The sequence below is a fragment of the Heloderma suspectum genome, chromosome 4 (genome assembly GCF_057233095.1).
Source record: "Heloderma suspectum isolate Gila_16-S chromosome 4, 16-S_ref, whole genome shotgun sequence".
NCBI lineage: Eukaryota > Metazoa > Chordata > Lepidosauria > Squamata > Helodermatidae > Heloderma > Heloderma suspectum.
The window spans coordinates 293,098,157-293,117,735 of record NC_139461.1 but is presented as its reverse complement, the minus strand read 5'-3'; positions in this window follow the sequence as shown (position 1 = coordinate 293,117,735).

Below are 19,579 nucleotides of genomic sequence, written 5' to 3'. Positions count from 1 at the left end.
CCAGTCTATGCCCCAACCACTGAGGCCAAAGAAGCTGAGGTTGATCGGTTCTATGAAGACCTACAAAACCTTCTAGAACAAACACCAAAAAAAGATGTCCTCTTCATCATAGGGATTGGAATGCCAAAGTAGGAAGTAAAGAAATAACTGGGATAACAGGCAAGCATGGCCTTGATGTACAAAATGAAGCAGGACAAAGGCTAATAGAGTTTTGCCAAGAGAACATGCTGATCATAGCAAACAATCTTTTCCAACAGCACAAGAGGCGACTCTACACATGGACATCACCAGATGGTCAATATCGAAATCAGATTGATTATGCACTTTGCAGCCAAAGATGGAGAAGCTCCATACAGTCAGTAAAAACAAGACCTGGAGCTGACTGTGACTGTCAGCTGACTGGAGCAGTCAGTTGTCAGCTGACTGGAGCTGACAATTGAAGAACGTAGGGAAAACCACTAAACCATTCAGGTATGACCTAAATCATATCCCTTATGAATATACAGTGGAGGTGATGAGCAGATTTAAGGGATTAGACCTGATTGACAGAGTGCCTGAGGAACTATGGATGGAGGTCCGTAACATTGTTCAGGTGGCAGCAACTCAATCCATCCCAAAGAAAAAGAAATGCAAGAAAGCAAAGTGGCTGTCTGATGAGGCTTTACAAGTAGCCGAGGAAAGAAGGGAAGCGAAACACAAGGGAGAAAGGGGAAGATATATACAACTGAATGCAGAGTTCCAGAGAATAGCAAGGAGAGACAAGAAGGCCTTTTTAAATGAACAATGCAAAGAAGTCAAGGAAAACAATAGAATGGGAAAGACTAGAGATCTTTTCAAGAAAATTGGAGATATCAAGGGAACGTTTTGTGCAAAGAAGGGCATGATAAAGGACAAAGCAGGCAGGGACTTCACAGAATCAGATGAGATTAAGAAGAGGTGGAAAGAATGCACAGAAGAACTATACAGGAAAGATCTTAATGCCCCTGATAGCCATGATAGTGCGGTCACTGAACTTGAGCCGGACATCCTAGAGAGTGAAGTCAAATGGGCCTTAGGAAGCATTATTAACAACAAAGCTAGCGGAGATGGCAGTATTCCAGCTGAGCTATTTAAAATCCTAAAAGATGATGCTGTTAAAGTGCTGCACTCAATATGCCAACAAATTTGGAACACTCAACAGTGGCCATAAGACTGGAAAAGGTCAGTTTACATTCGAATTCCAAAGAAGGGCAACGCCAAAGAGTGTTCAAACTACCATACAATTGTGCTCATTTCACATGCCAGCAAGGTGATTCTCAAAATCCTACAAGCTAGGCTTCAGCAGTATGCGAACCGAGAACTACCGGAAGTACAAGCGGGGTTTAGAAGAGGCAGAGGAACTAGAGATCAAATCGCCAATGTTCGCTGGATCATGGAGAAAGCAAGAGAATTCCAGAAAAACGTCTATTTCTGCTTCATTGACTACGCTAAAGCCTTTGATTGTGTGGATCACAACAAACTGTGGCAAATTCTTAAAGAGATGGGAGTACCAGACCACCTTACCTGTCTCCTGAGAAACCTGTACGAGGGTCAAGAAGCAATAGTAAGAACCAAACATGGAACAACTGATTGGTTCAAAATTGGAAAAGGAGTACGACAAGGCTGTATATTGTCGCCCTGCTTATTTAATTTATATGCAGAGTACATCATGAGAAATGCCAGGTTGGATGAATCACAGGTCGGAATTAAGATTGCCGGGAGAATTATCAACAACCTCAGATAGGCAGACGATACCACCCTAATGGCAGAAAGTGAAGAGGATCTAAAGAGCCTCTTGTTGAGGGTGAAAGAGGAAAGTGCAAAAGCTGGTTTGAAACTCAACATTAAAAAAACTAATATAATGGCATCTGGCCCCATCACTTCCTGGCATATAGAAGGGGAAGAAATGGAAGCAGTGACAGATTTTATTTTCTTGGGCTCCAAGATCACCGCAGACGGTGACTGTAGCCAGGAAATTAAAAGACGCTTGCTCCTTGGAAGGAAAGCTATGACAAACCTAGACAGCATAGTAAGAAGCAGAGACATCACCTTGCCGACAAAGGTCCGTCTAATCAAAGCTATGGTTTTCCCAGTAGTAATGTATGGCTGTGAGAGCTGGACTATAAGGAAGGCTGAGCGCCGAAGAATTGATGCCTTCGAACTGTGGTGCTGGAGAAGACTCTTACGAGTCCCCTGGACTGCAAGGAGGTCAAATCAGTCGATCCTAAAGGAAATCAACCCTGAGTGCTCCTTGGAAGGACAGATACTGAAGCTGAAGCTCAAATATTTTGGCCACCAAATGCGAAGAGAAAACTCCCTGGAAAAGACCCTGATGCTGGGAAAGACTGAAGGCGAAAGGAGAAGGGGACGGCAGAGGATGAGATGGCTAGATAGCATCACGGATGCAATGAATATGAACTTGAGCACACTCCGGGAGAGAGTGGAGGACAGGAAGGCCTGGCGTGCTATGGTCCATGGGGTCACGAAGAGTCGGACATGACTGAATGACTGAATGACTGAACAACAACAACACCCTAAGAAGGGAGAGTAGCAGGGCACACAGGTCACCTAGTCACAGTCTTCCTGACCATGGTGAGATCGATTGGATTTCTTCTTCTTAAGTTATAATAACTATTTCTCAATTTGCATCTGTACATCTCAGTCAGCACATGCAATTGTTATGCAAATCTGCTCCCTCTTTTATCCTCTTCTTTGGAGATATACAAGTGATCACTTCAGTAACGAGGTGTTCTGGCCTCGGCTAAGGTAAGGTGAGCCGATGCAATGGAAAACAGGGCTCCTGTACCTTGAATTGTTGCTCTGGTTTGCATGATCGCTGCAGCCCATCATGGCTTATTTAATAATCAATTGGCTGTTTTAGGGTTACGCAAGGGTTGTTTAACCTTCACAGTAGCCACTCTTGCCGGGATCGCATGACATGATAAGCTATCTGTGTAGATCTGAGGCCTAGTGTAGTCATCTTGTTGAAGGCCCGTTTTAGTAGTAGCTTGAATATTCAAAAGGCTGGCACGTACTGCAACCCACTGTGGCTTGAATAAGGCTTAAATAAGCCATGGTGGGCTATGGTGATCGTGCGAACCCAGTCACTGTATAGAAGAGGACATTTTGGCAGGTATAGCTCAGCTCATCATGCAGGGATAAGGAAAGTTGCACCTGCTGAAATGCACACGAACAGACAGAACATCCAAGGTTATGTTTGCCTCTATATCAGTTTTTGCCAGAATCCAGCCATGCCTATTGGCACCAGCCCGGACCAACTTTTGTCCTTTTTTTTTGCTTATGTATAATTGACCACCCTACACCTTGCTGAAATGACGTCTGTCTGTCTTTACCCCTAGTAAGATATTCTCAGTTGACTTAAGAGCAATGAGATAGCAGGAATAAGGACCTATCAAGAGAAGATTGTTATGCTTTTCAGTGATGCTTTCCAAAACGTTAGTTTCTGCCCAGAAACGGGCCTCCTAATGGACTTGAAATCACCTACATGGGTACCCTGATTGGTATCTTCTCTATTGTCCTGGCAGCATTTTTGAAATTGTGGGTCTTTTTGTGAGTCTGATTGGGCTTCTGTACTCTGATTGTTTCTGCTTGCTCCTTGCCCTCTCTCTGTTTCGCAAAAACCTTGTAGGAAATATCCCTGGATGAAACTGGTGCAATCATTTTCTACCTTTTATCTAGTGATTAGCTAGGAGAGCACTTTTCTCTTCCACATTCTCTATTACCTCACTTGTACCTCTTTGCAATTACTGAAGACAGGTGTGGCAAAGAAGAAAACAAATACAAATCGACAACTACATTTACATTTTCTATTTGGGCAAAATAACCTCTCATACAAAATGAAGTAGTTAAACTCTCTGATACATTAAAAAAACCCACTACCCACCATTTTTCACAGCACCTGTTAAGGCTTGTTTTTATTCATATAATTTTAATATTCTTTATTTCATTTACTTTTTAATAAGCACATGTAAATGTATATTAAACCACATTAACAAAAAGATGTATTCAACTCATAGTGGGACTTTGGCTTTCTAGGGCAGCCTTCCCACCAGTGACCTCCAGACGTAAAGAGTTGCAGCCCGATATGTCTGGAGGGCACCAGTTTGGGAAAGGCTGCTCTAGCAAGTATCAGAGAATGAAGACATTGATAGAGTGTGAAAAAATGCCATGTATATAGCTATTGTTCTGTAAATACTCTGTGTGGCCTCTGAGAAGCTATAATGTATCTGTGTAGATCTGAGGCCTAGTGTAGTCATCTTGTTGAAGGCCCGTTTTAGTAGTAGTTGCTTGGTGATGTTCTGAATGGTGATGTTCTAAAAGAAAACAGGGCACTCTAGTCATTGAATAGCAGTAAAAGCAAGGGAAGGAAGCCGCCTCCCAGCTCAGCAGTGCAGAGCAGAGGAAGCTGCTCCAGCTGGTCTTGGGATATAGAAGCAAGCAAGCTCCCAGAGAGCGAGTGATCAGAGCAAATGAACAGGGAGAGCAAGCAGGAGTTGGCCAGGGGAGTTGCAGTGGAAGAGGAGACAAAGGAGACAAAGTCAAAGAGGTAAGTAGGCTGGAGTAAGCCCAGGGGGCTGTCCCTTTCCTTCTGAGTGGCTGTGGGAAGGAAGTTTCAGTCTGTTTCCTGCCTCCCAGCTGAGCAGAGCAGAGCAGAGGAAATTGCTCCAGCAGGTCTAGGGACTATAGAAGTAAGCAAGCTCCCAGACAGCAAGTGATCAGAGTGAGCAATCAGGGAGAGCAAACAGGAGTTGGCCAGGGGAGGTCAAGGGGGAGGCCCTTAACATATTTTTTTTAAAAACTTTTTTTAAAATTTATTTTTCTTGTAACACACACTCCCATACCAGTGAGACTCTGCTTTTAACCTCCAGTGAGTAGAGAACCAGGACCAGGCTACTCTAGAACAATCAGAAAGCTAGACACAGAAAGGGAAAAGAGGCAATGGAAGGACAAAACTCTCCAGTGGTGGTGACCTGCAAGGTATGTGCCATGTTTGTTTTCTTGCCTGAGAACAACATGGTCTGCACCTGCAACAACTGCAAGTTGACCACACTGCTGGAAGATAAAGTAAGAGGACTGGAGTAGCGAGTGGCAACCCTGCAGGGAATAAGAGAACACGAAGAGTTCTTGGACAGAATGATGGAACTACAGCAGCAAAGTGAAGACCAGAAGCTTGAAGAGCAACAGAAAGCTGAGGCAGAAGAGGAAAATGCTGAGGTGAGGAAAAATGGAGTAGAGGAGACTCCTTGGAAAAGGGTGACAGTTAGGAGCAGAAGAACTAGAAGCCACTCTGCACCAGTGGAAGTGGTGCATTGGAACCATTTCCAGGTACTTGAGGATGAGACTGGAGGACAGCCCGTAGAGGAAGAATTTCAGGGAAACCTGCATGAGAGCAAGCAAGAGGCTGAAAGTCAGTCAAGCAGAGGCGATGAAACCAAGGCCTACAATAACAAGAAGAGAAGAGTAGTAGTAGTGGGAGACTCCTTGCTGCGTGGGATCGAAACCCAAGTATGTCGCGAAGACCTGTGGACTCACCAGGTATGCTGTCTCCAGGGAGGATGGATTAGAGATGTGACTGAAGGGTTGCCTGCCCTCATAAAGCCCATTGACAGGTATCCCTTTCTTCTCATCCATGTGGGAACAAATGATATCGTCAAGCGAACAGAGCTACGAAGAAATGACGTCAGACTTTGAAGCTTTGGGAAGGAAACTCAAGAACTTTGGGGCCCAGATAGTTTTCTCATCCATCCTTCCAGTAGTTAGAAGAGGGACAGAAAGGGAAAGAAAAATACTCCTGGGTGAATGACTGGCTATGAAGGTGATGCCAATGAGAGAGATTTGGATTCTGGGACCACGGGCTATACTTCCTGGAAGATGGACTGTTGGCAAGGGATGGGTTGCACCTCACAAAGGCTGGGAAGAATGTGTTTGGCCACAGCATGAAGAAGTTCATCAGGAGGGCTTTAAATTGAATCCTATAGGGGAGGGAGACGGAAATTGGGGGTTACAATGGATGAAGGCTCACTCACCACAACGGAGAGAACAGCTCTAATAGTGCCCAATAATAGTCTTCAGAAACATGTAGGAAGAAAGCCAGACTAAGAAGCACATGGTTTTCAGTGTCTATACACTAATGCTCAGAGTATGGGAAACAAATGGAACAAACTGGAACTCTTAATACAGGAGGGAAATTATGATTTCATAGGTGTAACTGAGACTTCGTGGGTTGACTCTTATGACTGGAATACAGCAATTGAAGGATATAACTTGTTCAAAAAGAACAGGAGGAACAGAAAGGGAGGTGGGGTTGCACTATATGTGAAAAATACATATCTCTGCACAGAAATACAGGAGGATGAGCTTGGTAGCCCCATCAAGAGCATCTGGGTGAAAATAAATGGAGCAAAGAATAAAAGGCACATGGTGGTCGGAGTCTACTACTAGCCACCCAATGAAGGAGAAGACGAGGATGAAACTTTTGAAAAGCAAATAGCCAATATTTCAAGGAAGCATGATGTAGTAGTAATGGGGGACTTCAATTTGCCCAATATTTGTTGGGAGACAAATTCTGCAAAACATGGCCCCTCCAGGAAATTCTTGACTTGTGCGGTGGATAACTTCCTCCTACAGAAAGTAGAGGAAGGAACTAGAGTATCAGTTATCCTTGACTTGATCCTAACCAACAGAGATGACTTAGTGGATAAAGCAGCAGTTACAGGAACTCTGGGGGAAAGTGACCATGTTATACTTGGTTCTAAAGGAAGCAAAAGCTGAGTAGAGCCAAACGCGTACCCTGGATTTTAGGAAAGCTGATTTTAATAAACTCAGAACAATGATAAATAAGGTCCCATGGCAAGCGACTCTAAGGAGAAAAGGAGTCCAAGATTGGGGTGGGGGTGGGGGTTAAAAAAGGAAATTCTCAAGGCACAATTACAAACAATTCCAAAAAGAAAAAAAAGGTGGAAGACAACAAAATAAGCCAATGTGGCTTCACAAAAAGCTTAGAGATGACCTAAAACAAAAAAAGCACACATACAGAAAGTGGAAGGAAGGCCAAGCTACAAAGGAAGAGTACAGGCAGGTAGCACAGAATTGCAGGGATGGCGTCAGGAAGGCTAAAGCTGAGAACGAGCTGAGGTTAGCAAGGGATGCTAAAAGCAAAAAAAAGAGGCTTTCTTCAGATACATGCATAGTAAAAGACAGAGGAAAGAAATGGTGGTTCAACTATTAAATAAAGATGGCAAAACGATAACAGATGACAAAGAAAAGGCAGAAGTGCTCAATTCCTACTTTGGCTCAGTCTTCTCCCAAAAGAGGGTCTATGAACCCCCTGGCAAAGGCAAAGTACAGGCTGAGGGGGCAGGATTGCAGCTTGAGATCGATAGGCATATGGTCAAGGAACACCTCATTACTTTGAATGAGTTCAAATCTCAAGGGCCAGATGAACTGCATCCTAGAGTAATAAAGGAACTGGCAGAAGAACTCTCAGAACCACTGTCTATTCTCTTTGAGAAATCATGGAGGACGGGTGAAGTGCCAGATGACTGTAGGTGGGCTAATGTTGTCCCTATCTTCAAAAAGGGCAAAAAGGAGGAACCTGGGAATGACAGACCAGTCAGTCTGACATCAATCCCTGAGAAAATTGTGGAGCAGATGATAAAGCAATCAGTCTGTAAACACCTTGACAACAATGCAGTGATTACTCGAAGCCAACATGGATTTGTCAAGAACAAATCCTGCCAGACGAATCTGATCTCATTTTTTGATCAGGTAACCTCTCTTGTAGACTGGGAATGTTGTGGACATAATATACGTCGACATCAGCAAAGCTTTCGACAAAGTGCCCCATGATATCCTGATGAACAAACTAACTCAAAGTGGGCTAGATGAAACAACTATCAGGCAGATCCACAGTTGGCTACCGGATTGGACTCAAAGAGCGCTTAACAATGGGATCTTCTCAAACTGGAGAGAGGTAATGAGTGGGGTACCGCAGGGCTCAGTCCTGGGCCCAGCGCTCTTCCACATTTTTATTAATGACTTGGAGGAGGAGGTGCAGGGAATGCTGATCAAATTTGCAGATGACACAAAATTGGGTGGGATAGCTAATTAGGGATGGCAGAGAATTCCGCCACGGATCTCGGTGAGGACGAATGCCAGTGCATTCGGACCCCCGAAATCTGTGGCGGAACGGCCTGCCCCCCCGCCCCCCCGCGGATCCCTCCCGGGACGAGACTCACCTGGGGCGGATCTTCCGGGCGGCGGCGGCGGCGGCTGGTCTTCCGACCGGCTGCCACCACCGCCATTTCGACTCTTGTAAAAAAAAAAAAGAAAGAAAAAAGATGTGATAGGCTACGTAAAGATTTATGTAGCCTATCATGGCTAGGTTTAAAAAAAACACACACGATGTGATAGGCTACGTAAATCTTTATGTAGCCTATCACGGCTAGGTGGGTTAAAAAAACAAAACAAAACGGCGTACGCAAATGGCGGCGGCTATGGCCGCCGCTATTTGCATTCCTTATTTTTGCCCGTCTTAGTCTACGTAAATATTTATGTTTATGGGGGGGGAGGCGTTCCGTCCCTCCCCCCGGAATCCTTGATGGGGGGGAGGCGTTCCATTCCTCCCCCCCCCGGATCCTCTGTGGCCGGCTGTGTTCCGTGGCAGCTCCGCGGAGCAGCCAGCCAGGCCCAGCCAGGCCAGAGCCATCCGCAGCTGGATTTCTGGCCGCGGAGGGCTCTGGGTAAAAAAAACCAAAAACCACGTACATTTTAGCCTACGTAAATATTTACGTAGGTTAAAACGGGGAATCAAAAAGGGACGCAAATAGCGCCCGCTACGCTATTTGCGTTCCCCTTTGTTTTCGCCATCATAGTCTATGTAAATATTTACGTAGATTAAGAGGGCAAAAATAAGGAGCGCAAATGGCAGCGGCTGTAGCCGCCATTTGCATATGTGGTTTTTGGTTTTTTTTACCCAGAGCCCTCCGCGGCCAGAAATCCAGCTGCAGATGGCTCTGGCCTGGCTGGCTGCTCCGCGGAGCTGCCATGGAACACAGCCAGCCACAGAGGATCCGGGGGGGGGGAGGAATGGAACGCCTCCCCCCCCCATCAAGGATTCCGGGGGGAGGGACGGAACGCCTCCCCGCCCATAAACATAATCCATGAACATGTAAGTGACTTTCGTACATCCCTATAATACGTTGGAAGACAGAAACGAAATTCATATTGATAGGCTTGTGTGCTGGGCAGAAAACAATAGAATGACATTTAATAGGGATAAATGCCAAGTTCTGCACCAAGAAAAAGAAACCAAATGCACAGTTTGGGGAATACTTGGCTCAAAAATACTACAAGCGAGAAGGATCTTGGAATTGTGGTAGATCACAAGCTGAATACGAGCCAACAATGTGATGTGGCTGCAAAAAAGGCCAATGTTATTTGGGGCTGCATTAATAGAAGCATAGCTTCCAAATCCCGGGAAGTTCTAGTTCCCCTCTACTCAGCACTGGTTAGGCCTCATCTGGAGTACTGTGTCCAGTTCTGGGCACCACACTTTAAGAAGGATGCAGACAAACTGGAGAGGGTTCAGAGGAGGGCAACAAAGATGATCAGAGGACTGGAAACAAAGCCCTATGAAAGACTGAAAAAACTGGGCATGTTTAGCCTCGAGAAGAGAAGACTGAGGGGAGATAGGATAGTTCTTTTCAAGTACTTGAAAAGCTGTCACAGAGAGGAAGGCCAGGATCTCTTCTCGATCATCCCAGAGTGCAGGACACGGAATAATGGGCTCAAGATACAGGAAGCCAGATTCCGGCTGAACATCAGGAAAAACTTCCTGACTGTTACAGCAATACGACAATGGAACCAATGACCTAGTGAGGTGGTGGGCTCTCCCACACTGGAGGCATTCAAGATTAAGCTGGACAGCCATCTGTCAGGGATACTCTGACTGAGATTCCTGCATTGAGCAGGGGGTTAGACTCTACGGTCTTATAGGCTCCTTCCAGCCCTACTATTCTATGATTCTATGAGATGTGAATTTCTCCCCTTTGGTTAGATTGTGGCTTCCTGGGCAGGGACGTATCCATTTAACTAACTCTGTAAAGCAACTAGCAAATTATAAATGCTACTATTAATAGTAGTAGTAGTCATAGTAAATATACCCAGAATCCAACAAAGATTTAGGTACCCAGTTCGAAAAATCAACTTATCTCTATGTTAGGATTGTGGCCAGTGCCAGCCAAGTTTTGGAGGGTCCTAGGGCAACTCTCAGTGCCCCCACTCCCTTGGTGAGGCTACCTGCTCACCATAATTGTCACCAACTACTGCTGCTCCTTTTTTACCTCATCGTTGCTACCACCTCCTTGCTTGCCAGGCAGAGAGCCAATAAACTAACAGGGTGGGGCATCTGGCTGGATGCACTGGATCTCGCCTGATGTCAGAAGCTAAGCAGGGTCACCCCTGGTTAGTACTTGGATGGGATACTGCCTGGGAATCAGGCTTCCTGCACTGAGAAGGGGGTTGGACTCGATGGTCTTGTAGGCCTCTTCCAACCCTATGATTCTATGATCTCTGTCTGACTGCTCTCTCCAGGATCATCTCCCCATCTCCTTCACACAACTTCAGTGTTCCTGGCTCCTTGGCCATGTTTCCAGGACATGCACCTATATTTCAGGAGCATGCCTCATTGAGCACAATGGGAGTTACTTCCGAGCTGACACACATATGCTTGTGCTGGGAAAGTGTGCGGGGAGAACACAAAGAGGGAAACTAGCCCCCATTTTAACCCAGACAACCTCATTGACCACAATGGGAGTTACTTCTGACAAGTAATTTGTTGTGGGAAAGAGAGCGAAATCAGCCCCCATTTTAACTCACAGGATCTCTATTTGGAAACTGTGAAGGAGTTACATCCTAAGGCAATGGACTGAAGCCTCGAGATCGCGCTTAATTGCATTTAAGGAATTGGGCTTAAAATGTGCCATTTCAATTGAGGGGGGAATCTCTGTAAATTCTGATGTAGGCATTCAAAGGCAAGCCTCATTCAGCACAATAGGAGTTACTTCTGAGGAGACACTAATGGCTTTGTTGTGGGAAAGAGAGTAGTAAAGACAAAGACAGAATCCAGCCCCCATTGTAACCTGCAGGATAGCTATAACGAAGATGCTAAATCGTCCTGAGGGAATTCATTGGAGCCTCGCTTGGTTGCTTGAATGCCTTTAAGCAATTGGGCTTTAATGTGTGCCATTTCAATTGAGGGGGAATCTCAGCCTCATCCACAGCAGTGGGAGTTACTTCTGAGGAGACACTAATGGGTTAGTTGTGGGAAAGAGACTGAAACAAGCCCCCATTTTAACACACAGGATCTCTATTTGGAAGCTGTGAAGGAGTTACGTCCTAAGGCAATGGACTGAAGCCTCGAGATCACACTTAATCACATTTCAAGAACTGAGGGCTTTGATATGTGCCATGTCAATTGAGGGGCTTCTCTGTCATTTCCATGGTCATTGAGAGGGCAAGCCTCATTCAGCACAATGGGAGAAAACACCCCTTGACTGGGGTCATGGGCTGTGTTCTAGTGCTTATTTTCAGTGATGTTTTAAAAGTTGGTCCCTCCGCATCCGGCTCCAAAACGGCAATGAAACTTCCAGAAAGCAGGGAGGGAAAGGATTGGGTGACTGAGGTCAGAGTGACACCCACAAAGGCCGGGCTACATGCCCCATGGGCAGGACTATGATACCGAACCCAGTGCAGTTGTAGAAACAGGTCAATAATGGAGCTGAAGTAAGCTGGAAAAGTCAGACTCTAGCCAGTCTCAGAAGAAGCAGTTTTTCAGTGATAAAATGTGACACTGGGGCTGAATGGCCACAATGTCATGGAACCACAGAGACCCCATGGCGCAGGCAGGTTGGAGTAAATCGCTGGTGGAAACACAGTCCTGGTTGTGCATGTATTTTGCTGGGGTGGAAGTTTAGGGAATTTGGCCTGAGGTAAAAGAAGTCATTAAGAGGCTTGTAGCAGCAACAATGTCTCTTGAGTCCCTAAGAAGTGTCAATAAACAATCTTTTGAAAACCCTAACGTAAATTGTACAAAATATTCCTTTAATAAATAACCTTGTTTAATAGTTCATCTTGTCTCGAGTGTTGGTGCCCATCTCATGACAGCTGCTGGAAGGTTTTTAATGCATTCTAAGAGAATTGGTTTTCTAGGCGCAAAGATTACTGCAGATGCTGACTGCAGCCAGGAAATCAGAAGACATTTACTTCATGGGAGGAGAGCAATGACAAATCTTGATAAAATAGTTATGAGCAGAGACATCACACTGACAACAAAGGTCCGCATAGTTAAAGCAATGGTATTCCCCGTAGTAACCTATGGCTGCAAGAGCTGGACCATAAGGAAGGCTGAGCAAAGGAAGATAGATGCTTTTGAACTGTGTTGTTGGAGGACAATTCTGAGAGTGCCTTGGACTGCAAGAAGATCAAACCAGTCCATCCTCCAGGAAATAAAGCCAGACTGCTCACTTGAGGGAATGATCTTAAAGGCAAAACTGAAATACTTTGGCCACATAATGAGAAGACAGGATACCCTGGAGAAGATGCTGATGCTAGGGAGAGTGGAAGGCAAAAGGAAGAGGGGCCGACCAAGGGCAAGATGGATGGATGATATTCTGGAGGTGATGGACTCGACCTTGGGGGAGCTGGGGGTAGTGATGGCCAACAGGAAGCTCTGGCGTGGGCTGGTCCATGAAGTCACAAAGAGTTGGAAGCAACTGAACGAATAAACAACAAGAGAATTAGTAGCAGTGGAAAAGGGTGAGCTTGCGTAACTCTGAGTTGTCCTGGCAGAGAGTTCCTTAGGCCCTGAAATACAAGCATTTGCTAAAAAAATAGGAAAAATAAGACTCATAGGTGGGATTGCCTGGTGAAGGAGTAATTTCCTTATAGGTGGTGGCAATGCCTGCAGAGAAAATCCCCCATATGGGCTCTGAGGGAAGAAGAGTGGGGCTAAAGCTGAGGGATTGGGGAGAATCAATAGGGTTCTTTGATGTTCCCCTCCATGTGTTCAGAGGATGTGAGGTGTGGAAAGTGGAACTTGCCCTAGAAGATTTTCCAAAGCTGCATTTGACTGTACAAGTAGAAATATAAATTCAAAGTGGCAGGAGAACTTATGGGGGGTAGTCTCCAAATTTATGGATAGAACTCGACATCATGAGAGACATGGGGTGGCTGCCACCCATTGTCTCTCCCCACTCCCCTGCCTTGCACTGTCTAATAATGGACCATGCCATGCATTATCCTGTCCCTGCCGCTAAGAGCCAATGATTGTAAGATGCTTTGGAAAATGTTATTTAAATGTGGCGTTAAATATTTCGAATAAATACACACATAAAACGCTGCTGCTGCTACACCATGCATTGAGATAAACTAGCCATTGTTAGGAAAGTGGGGGAACGAGGCTTGGGAAGGCAGCAATTCTGTGTCTTTCATAATGCCATGTTCTGTCCTAGTATGGTTACATTTGGCTCGTGTTCCATGCTCAGCTCTATATTAACATGGATCTTGTTTGGGTTCTGACTCCAAAAAGACAGAAAGAGAACAGTAGCATCATAATCTGTTATTGATTTTGCAGGATTGGGTTCTCAATACATCCATTCAGTAACTCCTTACATTTCTGCCCCATTTTTTCTGATCACACTGGAAAATGATCTGTTTTGCACATCCTTGAGAGGAAGCTAACAGGAGAGCCAAGTTGTTTGCCTTCACTGATTTACTTCCATTTGCTGTGATTCCATTTACTCCTGGGTACCCATTGGGTAAGTAGTGGCATTAGCACTATGCTTTCTCACTTCTTCCTTGACTTTTCATAGCTCTTTAAATTGGAATACAATAACCAATGTTAGGCTGTAACCTGCTGTTTGTCTGCTAAACACAAAGTGTAACCATCTCAAAATGATTGCAACTGAGGCAAAATAGTGTGGAAGACCAGCCAGTTTTGATTTATCTCTATAAGAATTGAATTGGATTAATCCTTGGCACTGAGGAGGAAGTTTTACTCAAGACACATCAGGACACATATGGTCTTTTCTGCACCTTTTCAGGTCTACCTCCATTTGGTTCTAAAACAAAATGACCAGGGAGGAATGGGTGGAAGCAGTCACAGTTGTCTTGAAAGGTTGCCCACTGGGGCTGTAATCTAATCAAAGTGGGCAGGGCCAAAGCATGCACCCCCCCTCACACACACACACGCCACTATCCCTCTCCACCCCCCCAACTTTCACACATACACTACACTGAGCTAATTTACTTTCCATGCTGCATGCTGAGAAAGGGGCTCTCCTTCCACAATGTGCAGTATGGAAATGCAGCAGTCTGCCTGTAGAGGAAGAGAGTGATCTGTTCCTCCATGGGCAGCTTCCTTCACTTCCGTGCTGCGTGGTGTGAATGAGGCTCTCCTTTCTCAACACACAGGATAGAAATGCAGCAAACTGCCCATGGAGGAAGAGAACAGCTACATTAATCAGTTCTAATCCATCAATTGGTTAGATCTTTTTTTTAAAAAAATACCCTTTTGATCAACTAAAAAGTGGCCCTGATTAATTGGGCAACAGATTTACACCCTCCCACCCACCAGAAAACTGCAGATGGCAAGCACCATTTTTTTAAAAGGGCATCCCTTCTTTCTTTTGCAGAAGAAAGATGCCTCTTCTAAGATAATGCCTGCTACAACATGTGAGTGCACCATCTCAAGAGACAAAGAAAATATGTGTTTTGTTTCAGGACTATTATTTTTACTCATATGTAAATTTATGCAAATTCCACTGATTAATTAATTGATTAATTGGCCCAAATCCATCTGATTACTTTGTAATCCACTGGGAGTCTTATTGCCAGCTTTTGAAATGCTTCTAAAATCAAATTGCTTTTGGAAGCAACTTGATTTGCAGCAACTAGTAAGGCTTGCTTTTCATGATGTATAAACAGTTGTTATCACCCCCTGCTAGTTTTCTGCAGGCCAAACCACTGTAATTCTTCCAGGTTTCTGTCTGCATACTACATATCTAGCAAATGGGTTGTGTGTTCAAGAAAGCACTCCTGTCGCTCATTCACCCAGACAAATAAGGGTTTGTTTCTCCACCACAGTCTTGTCCCCATTGCTTGGAGAAACTAATTGTGTACATCAGCAGTACATACTTTACGTGTTCCTCACTTCCCTGAGCTGAAAGAAGTTATAGGGATCTCAGCAATGCCACAGATTGGTTTCCTCCAAATGAGAGATCACTGGAAATGCAGGGTGTCTTTGTAACAGATGCTTTATTTACGAGTTAGCAAATGGACATTGCTGTACCTGGGTCGGAATAACCCATAGTTTAATACAACAAAGCCTTCAAGCAAACTTACACAGCTGCCAGAGTTGGACACGTTGTGTCCGCCACAGCTGCCTGAAGCCAACCCTCTGATGCACCCCCAGAGCCCCCTGACGCAGGAGTCTGTCCATTCCATTCCCCCGAGTGGGAGGGCTGCCCCATAGTAGAGGGGAGGGGACAGGTGTATACCTCTGACTTTCAGCCTATTTTCTTGGCTTCAAACTGTATGGTCTGCAAAGCAATGTGCTAGTTAGGTAAGTTTTCCTCCAATGTCTGAAGATGTCACTGCAGGCTTCAACCATATAGACACATTTAAATTAATTAGGATGCAATTTTATGGGGACCGTCGGCCAACGCTGAATTCAGAGGTGGCTGACTATCCGCTGCAGGGTGGGTGGAGCATGGAGGGGATCCTCTCCTCCGCTCTCCGGCCACCCTGCATTTGCAGCCCTGCTGATAGTGAGCCCTATCTGTGAGAAATTGTGGAGAATTTGTCCTACCCTAGGAGAAATTTGGTGAAATTGTCCCCCTCAGTTTCTCAGCTGAAAAATTTTGCGAGGCCATTTGTGCACAGTTATTATTATTAGTATTAATACTGATATATAGTGGTAGCTAGTGCACATCGGAGCTGGTGCAGCAGAGGGCATAGCAGCTAACTATAGCAGAACCAAGATGTTTGTTCCACAGTAGGATGCCATTACACAGAAAGGGCAAACTGAGGCATACAAGTGAACTTCAAGATCAGAAGTTCAGAGCAAAGGGTGGTGTGTGTGTTCATCTTTCTATGATCCATACAGCAACACACCAACACTCCTTTAAACCCACATGTTTCTGCTCCACCAGCAACCCATTGTACAGAAAAAGGTGAACTGAGGCAAGCAACTTCAAGATCACAGGTGCAAAGTAGACTAAAAAATAGGAGGGGGGGGGGAGAAAAAAAGTTGCAGGGGGGAGGAGGAAAAAATAGGGAAAATAGCAAGGTATTGCTGGCTCTTCTGACACTCTACATAAACCCCACAATTGCTCCAACATCCCCAGGACTCCATTTTTAAAATACAGAAGAAAGAGAATAAAAAACCAACCAACCAACAGTAAGGGATTAGAAGCTCCAGGAATGCCTCCGCCTCATCCCATGATCACTTACATGTCCCCAGCCCTCCATTTTAGAAAGAAATACCATTAAAAAAAATAACTAGGGCCTTCCAGAACCCCACCTTCCATTCTTCCCATATACATACAGTCAGGGCCAGAAATATTGGAACAAGGATAACTGTTTTGGCAGTTGGCCTCTGTATACCACCACATTGAAGTTGAAAGGAAACACACCCAGATGGGAGCGAAGTCAGGACTTTCAGCTGTAATTCAAGGGGGTTGACAAAAGTGGGGCACTAACCATTCAGGAAGGACAGCCAGTGGTATGCACACACACCCATCGTTGGTGGCTCATAAATAATGGAACAAACCAACATAATTTCAAACCTAAGGATCGCCTTTAATACTGGGATGAAAATCCTTTGCAGTCAATGACTGCCTGAAGTCTGGAACCCATGGACATGACCAAATGCTGAGTTTCCTCCCTCAAGATGCTTTGCCAGGCCTTCACTGCAGCTGCCTTTAGCTGCTGCTTGTTTGTGAGTCTTTCTGTCTTCAGTCTTGTCTTGAGTAAGTGAAAAGCATGTTCTGTTGGGTAGAGATCAGCTGACTGACTTGGCCATTGAAGAACATCCCACTTCTTTGCCTTCAGAAACTCTTGGGTAGCTTTTGCTGTATGTTTTGGGTCATTATCCATCTGCAATATGAAGCACCATCCTATCCGTTTGGCAGCATTCAGCTGAATCTGAGCAGAAAGTATATCCCTATACACTTCAGAGTTCATCCTGCTGCTTTTATCAGCAGTCAGGTCATCAATAAACACCAGTGATCCGGTTCCATTGGCAGCCATACATGCCCATGCCATAACACTGCCTCCACCATGTTTGACCGATGATGTGGTATGCTTTGGATCATGAGCTGTTCCTTTCCTTCTCCATACTTTCCTCTTCCCATCATTCTGGTACAAGTTAATCTTGTTTTTGTCAGTCCAAATAATGTTATTCCAGAACTGGGCAGGCTTTTTTAGGTGTTTGCTGGCAAAGGCTAATCTGGCCTGTCTGTTCTTGAGCGTTACCAGTGGTTTGCACCTTGTTGTGAAGCTTCTGTATTTACATTCATAAAGCCGTCTCTTGACTGTAGACGTTGACAATGACATGCCTACCTCCTCAAGAGTGTTCTTGACCTGGCTAGATGTTGTGAAAGGGTTCCTCTTCACCATGAGCAGCATTCTGCAGTCATCTACTTTAGTTGTCTTCCGTGGTCTTCCAGGCCTTTCGCTGTTGTTGAGCTTGCCAGTTAATTCCTTCTTTTTCAGGATGCTCCAAACTGTTGTGTTGGCCACTCCCACTGTTTTTGCTATCTCTCTGATGGGTTTATGTTGTTTCCTCAGCCTAATGATGGTCTCCTTCACTTGCATGGACACCTTTTTGGACCTCAAGTTGGGAGTTCCAGTGAACAGCTACCAAATGCAAATGTAACACTCAGAACCACATCCAGGCCTTTTATCTGCTTGATTGGTCACGGGGTACCCAGGAAACAGGCCACACCTGGCCATGCAGCTGCTTGTCAGCCATTCGTTCCATTACTTATGAGCCCCCAATGATGGGGGTGTGTGCATGCCACTGGCTGTACTTCCTGAATGGTTAGTGCCCCACTTTTGTCAAACCCCTTGAATTACAGCTGAAAGTCCTGACTCCGCTCCCATCTGGGTGTGTTTCCTTTCAACTTCAGTGTGGTGGTGTACAGAGGCCAACTGCCAAAACAGTTATCCTTGTTCCAATATTTCTGGCCCTGACTGTATATGCCCAATTGAGACACATAAAGGAAGCAAACAACCCACTTTCTGGGTGCATTGACTTCAGCTTCCTTTCTTTCCATCTCTCTCTTTCAAAGGGCCAGCAGGCACAAGAAGATTTTTTTTAAAAAACGCACACATGTACACTGATTGGCTGCAGTCATCTCATGGCTAATCCATTTCAGATGAAAATACCGAAGTCCTAATTGGCTCTGGGGGAATCAGTTGGGCCCAAATGTAGATATCCGACAGAGCAATCCTACTGGATGCTCTGCCTGCCTGCTGCTGCCTTAGAGAAATTCCATTAAGAAGGGAGGGAGGAGGAGGAGACAGAGAGCTGGCAGGCATGCTCAAAAGTATAAACTGGGGCCCATCTACACCCGGCTTTTACTTGGGGGCAGGTGCGAGTCAAGGTTCCTCGTGATAGGTGACAGAGTCGTGACTTCTCAGCCATCCATGGTTTTTGCCTGGAAAATGCGGAGTTCCAAGGAGTCGTTTTGCTGCGATGTTTTTCGTCTGCTACAGGTTTCCCCGCGGTTGCGAGCCATCTGTCCCTTCCCCAAATCAAGTTCGCATTTTGCGGTGGGCATGTTGTAGGCATGCGTAGTGCCTGCGTCACTCTGTGATGCCCCCTTACTTCCCCCATCCCTTTGCAGCTGCACAGTTACAGAGGCACAGAGGGGCATTTTCATCTGTTGAATCACACTTTCGCACATTTTGGCAGCTTGGTATCTTTGCAACTGTTGCTTTTGGACTCAGTGCCCAAGGGCTGGGGGGGGGGGTCTTGGGGGGCCAACATCGCTCTGGCCACCATTTCGGAGCGATGGCTGGGCACGTAGTGCTCATACTTCTGAGTGTGAACTATCGTGAGCGTCTCAGGCTGGGGAACTGACAAAAACTGATGGTGTGGAAAAGAAGGAGCACTAAACACCCACTTTTTACCTAAAAAGGGATGGAAAGACACAGCACAGCCCCTCAAATACAAAACAGCCACTGAAGTGTCCCACCCCCACACTCATGGGACTGCACAGCTGTGCATTTCAGTATAATAGCAAAAAGAAGAGGGCACAGCGAGTCTGTTAGGGAAGTGCACAGTACATTGTGAGTGTATCGCAGGGAATACTGATTTGAAGCCGCATTGCTGTGCAATTGCGACGGGGTGGGTGCGGGTCAAAGCAGTGCCATATAGATGGGGCCCCAGTCAAGCTCTGTCCAACTACCGCCAGCACTAATGGAGGTCAGGAGGGTGCTTTTGCACTCATGTTCTACTTGTGGGTTTCCCACA